Source organism: Arachis ipaensis, chromosome B4 (genome assembly GCF_059453495.1).
Source record: "Arachis ipaensis isolate K30076 ecotype BB chromosome B4, ASM5945349v1, whole genome shotgun sequence".
NCBI lineage: Eukaryota > Viridiplantae > Streptophyta > Magnoliopsida > Fabales > Fabaceae > Arachis > Arachis ipaensis.
In genome coordinates, this window is record NC_142439.1 from 101,601,209 (window position 1) to 101,609,284 (window position 8,076).

Sequence of the window (8,076 nt, forward strand, 5' to 3'; positions counted from 1 at the left end):
TTTTTAGGTGTAAGATGCCAAGATCTCATTGGAGATGGCATACAAATCACTGAAAAAGGTATATGGTCTGGTAAAGGATGTTTTAGTAAAGGTTGAAAACTTTTACATCCCTACAGACTTTATAATCTTAGATACTGGAGAGGACGAGGATGAATCCATCATCCTTAGAAGATCTTTCCTAGCCACTGCCAATGCCATAATTGATATGGCAAAGGGAGAGCTTGTTCTGCAGTTGTGGGAAGATCACATCTTGTTCAAGATGCCCAAACCTAACTCCCTCCCTAAGGGAGAGACAACTGTGCAACACTTAGTATTCCAACCCTCTCTCTCAGTACAGAGCTTTACTGAGCCCCCAAACACCAAATCTAAGTTTGGTGTTGAGAAACCATCATCAAGCACTGAGAATAAAGGCACTAAGAAGAAGGTACCTAAAGGCAGGAAGGATAAGAAAATCACCACTGAAGGCCTCTCACTTGGCATGAGAATTGTCTTCACAGACAGCCCAGTGATTCCATACGCTGCGAACAAGATCCTGTCTTTGGAACACGTGGAGCTCATCCATGAGAGTACAGAAAGGAAGTTCACTGTAAGGGCTGACATTTTGAGCCCCTATCCATCCCCGTAAAGGGGCTAACCGTCAAGATAATGACGTTAAAGAAGTACTTGTTGGGAGGCAACCCAACCATAATTATAGTATTCCTATTTTTAGTTATTTCCATTCGACTTATATTAAGTTATTTTCAGAATTATTTCCTTTTTAGAGTTCATGATCATGTGCAGTAGATTAAAGACAGAAACATTCCGAGACAGAACACCCTGGAGTAGACCCCTTGCTGGTGTTGAACGCCAGACAAGGAGGCAAGAAGGGCATTCAACACCCTATATGGGTAAAAAAGCTGACGTTGAACACCACACAGGGAGAAGTGTGGGCGTCCAACGCCAAAGAGGGAGCAGCGTGCTGGCGTTGAATGCCAGAATGGGACCATTCTGGGTGCTCAATGCCCTACAAGGAGCAAAGACCTGGCATTGAATGCCAGGAAGGGAGACCCTCAAGGGTGTTCAATGCCCTACTTAGAGCAAGAAGCTGGCGTTGAACGCCAGCCAAGGAGTAGAGGCTGGGCGTTCAATGCCCTCAAGGGGGCATGGAATTCAAATTTCCTAGCCTCTCAGGATCAATGGGTCCCACAGAATCTCCACCTACCCCACCTTCTTATCTCTGCTACTTTTCCTCTTTCCCACATACACTCTTCCCCATACACCCTCAACCAATCACATCCACATCACATTTTTCTCTTTCCAACACCCTTCATCACTAGCATCCATCAATTCCCAACAACCCATTTCAAATTCAAATCTTTGACACCCATATCCCCCCATCTTGACCGAATTCCAACCCTAACCACCCCTATAAATAACCCATCATACAACCCTTCAATCACAAACCTCATACACAATAACCCCCACTTAGCCGAATCCCTCTCTCCTTCTATCTCTACTATTCTCTTCTTCTTCTAGTCTCTTCTTCTCTTTTGTTTATATTTGCTCGAAGACGAGCAAAGTTCCTAAGTTTGGTGTTGCAAAAGCTTTGCATTTTGACTTCTACCATCCCTAAGTATGGCACCAAAGTCTGGTGAAATCTCAAGAAAGAGGAAAGGAAAGGCTATTGCCTCCACTTTTGAATCTTGGAAAATGGAGAGATTCATCACCAAGGCTCATCAAGACCACTTCTATGAAGTAGTGGCAAAGAAAAAGGTGATCCCCGAGTGGTGGATGAAATTGACTCCTCAATATTCACACAAATAGACCAGCAAGTGCATCGGATCATCCAAGTAATACCTCAGGTGAGTGAGGGTCGATCCCACGGAGATTGTTGGTTTGAACAAGCAATAGCTATCTTGTAGATCTTAGTCAAGCGGATAGAAAATATAGTTGTTGTGAAAAACACATAAAAAAATAATTAAAGTGTTTTGGGATGGGTGTAAAATCAGTGATGAGAGAACGGTTGAGGTGTCGGAGATGCTTCCTCCTTCTAGATCAACTTTTCTCACTGTCTACTCCAACTTCTGTTGATTCATTCCATGGTAGGTTGTAAGTGTGATGCACCACTGTTTTGTGGTGCATTTTATGCTGAATTGAGGGAATTTTATCACCTTTTCTCACACTTATTCAATGAAATAGCATGGTTTTGTAATTCTCCCTTAATTTGTGCTTAAATGTGAAAACATGCTTTTTAGGCCTTTAATTTGCTAGTTTTAATTCACCTTTGATTCCATTAGATGCCTTGATGTGTTTGTTAGTGAATTTAGGTTGAAAGGGCTAGGAATGGATCAAAGGAGTGAAGAGAAAAGCATGCAAAATGGAGGATTCATGGAAAATCAAGGATTTGGAGTACATTCATCGACGTGCACGAGTGGAATGACGTGCACGCGTAATCATGAAGTCGCATGGCGATGCATACGCGTGACATGACGCGTACGCGTGGGAAGTAAAAATGCCAATTGATGCGTACGCGTGACCTCATTAAAGTGAAAACGCTGGGGGCGATTTCTGAGCTTCTCAAGCCCAAATCCAACTCATTTCTGAGCCTATTACATGCAGAATTCAAAAGGAGTCAGGGGGGGAGCACATAGTTTAGTTTTCATCATATTTTAGTTAGTTTTCTAGAGAGAGAAGCTCTCTCTTCTCTCTAGAATTAGGTTAGATGTAGATTAGGATTTCTTAGATCTAGGTTTAATTCATGCTTTGATTTACTTTTCCTTTCTAATTTCTTGTTCCTCTACCTTTGCTTTCCTAGTTTAGTATTTTGATCTTTGTAATTGTTTACTTTGTTGTTGAGGCACTCTTGTTCCTTTTATTTTCCTTTAATTCAATTTATGTTTGATTTCTTTTATTGTTGATTTGCTTTGTTGTTGTTAATTCCTTGCTTTTGGTAGTTATATATTTAAATTTCTTGCAATCTTATTTTGCTTTCCTTTTATGCCTTCCAAGTGTTTTATTAAATGCTTGCAAGGATGTTAGAGTAGATTTTTGTGTTCTTGGCTTGGGATGGTAACTTAGGTGAACTTGATTTGCTAATGTCCAAGTATTGATAATTGGTATCCATTGACTCTAGCTTCCACTAAGTTAATTAGTGAGGTGGCTAGGACTTATAGATTAGGATTGATGTAGCTCATTTAACTTTCCTTCACTTGTTAGAGGATGACTTAATGGGATTGATCCTTGCAATTATCATGTTGTGGTTAGTGATAAGGATATAGATCCTTAACCATCAACCCTTGCCAAGACCTTTTTACTATTTGAGCTTCATTTACTTTGTTGCAATTTATCTTTCTTATCTCTTATTCAAAACCCCAAAATATGCATCTCATAATCAATGGCAAGAACACTTCCCTGCAATTCCTTTGAGATACGACCCAAGGTTTGAATACTTCGGTTTATTTTTATTGGGGTTTGTACTTGTGACAAACAAATTTTTTCATGTGAGGATTGGTTGTTAGTTTAGAACTATACTTGGAACGAGAATTTATTGTGAAATTCTAAACCATCAAATTTCCTCTCATAAAAAATGGCGCCGTTGTCGGGGATTTTCAATGGTGTGATGTTATTGGCTATCGTGAATATGTTCATATTGTGAATATCTTACTTTTTGGTTATTTCTTGGTTTTGCTATTACTTAGGAGTTTACTTTTTCTTTACCTTTTGATATTCTTTGTTTTGGTTTCCTCTTGTCCATATAATTCTCATCCTTGTGGTTTTGGATATGGTTATGACTATGTTGTAGGTAATGGAAACTTGAATGATGGCTCACATTATGGGAGAGATGAATTCTTGAGAAGGGAGCTATATCCATATGAGCAATCATCATGGCAACCTCCTCAACCAAGCTACTATGATGGCAACCCCTCCTATGATGCATATCATTCCAATGGATATGATGGTTCTTATCATGATTATGTCACTCAAACACCATCATTCCATGCACCATACTCTCAACATAATCCTCAAACACCATCATTCCAACCACCATACTCTCAATCCACATCCTATTTTCATCAATCACCTCCATACAATCTTAACCCATATCCTCCATATGCACACACTTATAACCATTATGAACAAGCACCCATGGAACCACCATCACTTCAACATCATTACCCTCACAATCCTTGTTTTTCCTCCAACCAAGCCTCTATGGATGATATAATTGGTATCATTTCTCAAGAGCAAGAAGAGTTCCAAACCGCACTCACCGGTTTCACCTCCACCCTCCAAGAGCTTATATCCTGTATACTTCTATCTTCTACCAACAACCAAAACACCTTCCAACCTCCAAGCTTTGATGAACTTCCTTTTCAACCACATAATGATCTCTCCATCCCACCACCACCCTCCATGAAAGAACATTCGTATCCATCAATCCAAGAGCAACATGATCCCAATTATGCGATTGACATGAAACAAGAGAGAAGGAATCATCTTAGGGAATTAATGGATCGGATTCACGCATCCATACTTCAAGAGAAGCAAGAGGAGGTTGATAAATGAGAATTTTATGTCGGTTTGGAATCGATCAAAGACAAGCATCAATTCGTTGGTAGCATAGTCTAAACCAACAATGAATTCTCACGATCAAATAATAATGTCACAATACAAAATATAAACCGAGAGTATTTAGCTCCCGAGTCATCTTTCCTAGGAGTTGCAATGAAATGTACAATTATTGGCTATAAGAGAGAGCATGGGGGATTGGGAATGAAAGCAAGAGAGCAAGGGAACGTAAATAGCAAGAAAGTAAATGGAAAGTAAGAAATGTAAGTAGCAAGGAATTGAAAAGAAAGCAATTAAAGGACACTTGGCAAGAAGTGGGTAATCTAGGTTTCCTATCCTAGTTGTGGACCACAAACATGGCAATTGTGTGCAATCAATCCAAATCAATCAATCCTCCTTGAGAATTAGTCAAAACCATAATTGATCTCAATCCATATGTCCTAGTCAACTCACTAATTACTTAGTGAAAGACTAGCGTCAATGGATTAACTATTCTCACACAATACGGAATGGACATCCACAACTCAATTCCACCTAAACATCCAATTTCTCAACCAAGATGGTGAAAACTAAACATGCAAGAATTTAAACATCAAAGCAATAAAAGTTAAAGCAATTAAATGCAAGGAAAAGAAATGGCAAGAAAGTAACTTAACATGCAAGAAAGTAAATGAAAGCAAGTAAAAGTCAAAGCAATAAAACTTCAAAAGCAAGAAACCTCTTGGCAAGTAATTGAAGGCTAAGGCTAACTATCCTAGTCATTGACCACAAACACATGATGATTATGAAGAGTTAATCCTACTTAGTCAACCTTACATCGAAGATAAGTCAAATTGGCATAGTTAATTTCAATCCTTAAGCCCTATGTCAACACTAGGGGGTCACATAGAGTCAAGGGAAACCAAATTAACTAACTCACTCTAATGTATCATACAAGAATAGACATCAATGACTCAAGGATCACCAAAGTCAACAATTTCAAGCCAATAGTGTAGAAAAACTAAGTGAAAACTAAGGCAAGCATTTTATCAAACACTTGGTGTGCATGAAAATAAAATAACATTAAATTGCAATAAAATAAATTCTAAAACTACCCAAGCAAGAAAATAGCAACAACAACTAGAGAAAGCAATAAATGACATGGAAACATAAATTGCATTAAATAAAATTAAAATTGACAAAGAGTATTCATAACATGAAAAGTGACATAAAAGAGAAATTAAGAAGAAGAACTAAGAGAAGTAAGACAATAAAGTAAAGAAACATAAATGAAACTACATTAAAACATGAATTAAAGACAGAAATTAAAGAGAAATTAACTAAACCTAACCTAATTCTAGAGAGAGGGGAGAGCTTCTCTCTCTAGAAACTAAGAGAAAACATATAAAATCTAACCCTAATTGCCCCCCTTCACATGGAGTAAGGACTTCCTTCATATAGCACTCAATCAGCTTCAAAAAGCCCCAAAATTGGGCCCTGAAGGCCCAGAAATTGCCCCCAGCGATTTGCAATAAATGAGTCACGCGCTGGGATGTGTGCAGACGCACAGGTGTGTGCGTACGCACACATGCTGATTTTCTTCTTGTGTTTACGCACAGGTTATCGTGCATACGCACACATGGTTTTGTGGCTTTTGTGCGTATGCACAGGGGGTTGTGCGTGATGACAAGTCATCTTATACTAGCTTTTCAAGCATTTTTCACTAGTTTCATTAGGCTTTATGCACTTTCTTGCATTGTAAGTAAGTACTTTGGAGTGGATTTGCATGGTTATGTTAAAACAATCAACCATCCTTTATTTGACATAAATTCATGAGGTTTAAGACAGAATTAGTCGGTTTTTGAATGATTTATAAATCTTGTTTATTTGGTGATGCTTTGATTGGTTGTTTTGATTACTTGTAGGTGAAGAAAAGAAAGAAATAAGGAAAGTGTGCTCAACCAAGCGTGGCCCAAGGAAACAAAAGCGTTGCGCATCAAGAGGCCAAGGCATAGTGCTCAAAAAGTGAGCGCTAGAGAAAGAGGGGTACACCAAATCAAGAAGCCAAGGTACAAGGCCGAGGATGCTAAGTTGTGTAATTTAACTGAGCGCCCAAGGGAACAAGGCAAAAAGCATAGCGCTCAGTTAAGTATTTTACCTTTATCGTGCCTTACTCAAGAGAAAATACAAGGCGCAGCACACAAAATGAAGCCACCAGGATTCGAAATGGGGACCAAGAGAAGCGCTACAAGGCTTGACAAGGAAATTGCTCAAAATGGCTTCACCAGGGATCGAAGAGGGGCACACAAGGCATACGGAGGGCGCTACGTTGGGAACTCTTAACCAAGCACTACATTGTGAGGAAATTGCTCAAAATGGGACGGCCAGGGTTTGAAGAGGGAACCTCACTCCAAGGTATGTAGTGCTACGTTCAAATCACTCACTGAGCGCTATTGGTGAATGAAAATTGGCCCAAAATGAAACAAGCAAGGCTCGAAGAGGGATCCAAGGGAACCAAAGTGGTGCTACGTTGAAACACTTCACTTAGCGCTATGTTTGGGCTTGGCATGAAGACAAGAGGAAGCAAGGAGTGCTACGTTAAAATCACTCACTGAGCGCTCTACTGGAGGTGTCCCTAAGCCTAATTTCAATTAAATGCCACCTTAAATCAAATTCTTCACCAATTTTAAAAACCCACTCCAAATTCTAAAATCAAAATTAGAAAGTGTATAAATAAGAGTTAGTTTAATTTGTAGAGGACCTTCTTTTCATTTTTTTGTTTTATTTTTTGCTCACTTTTCAATTTTACTTTGAGCTCAATTTTAGTTTTCATTTTGAATTTGGGAATTGGGACTGAGATCTGAGTTCCCTTTCCCTTTGTTTTTACTTCTGCATTTCTTACTTTTTGTTTATGAATTTTGGATTGAGATTGAAGGAATTCTGTTTCAATTCTTGATCTGAAATTCCTTTTTGTTCTTCTTCTCCATAATTCAGTGAATTAAGAATTGGATTTGAGTTTTATTTGCTGTTTCATTTACATTTCTTCTGCAATCTATTTTCTGTTTGATCAAGGAAGGAATTGAGATCTAGATTTACCTGCTAGTCTCATTGATCTCCTGAGATATTCAATTTCTCTTTTAGATTTCACAATTGAGCTAAGTTTACTTTCTGTTTTGTTCTGCAAGCAATTTTACCTTTCTGTTTATATTTTCTGCAACTTATTTCATCTTCTACTTCTCTGATTAATTTGTCTTTTGGTGCATGAAATTGTGATCATCAATGGCGCCAACAACTTGGTACGCACAATTGTAATCTCAACTCTTTGTCACAACTCCGCACAACTAACCAGCAAGTGCACTGGGTCGTCCAAGTAATAAACCTTACGTGAGTAAGGGTCGATCCCACAGAGAATGTTGGCTTGAAGCAAGCTATGGTCATCTTGTAAATCTCAGTCGGGCAGATTCAAATGGTTATGGAGGATTGATAATTAAAAGATGAATAAAACATAAAATAAAGATAGAGATACTTATGTAATTCATTGGTAGGAAT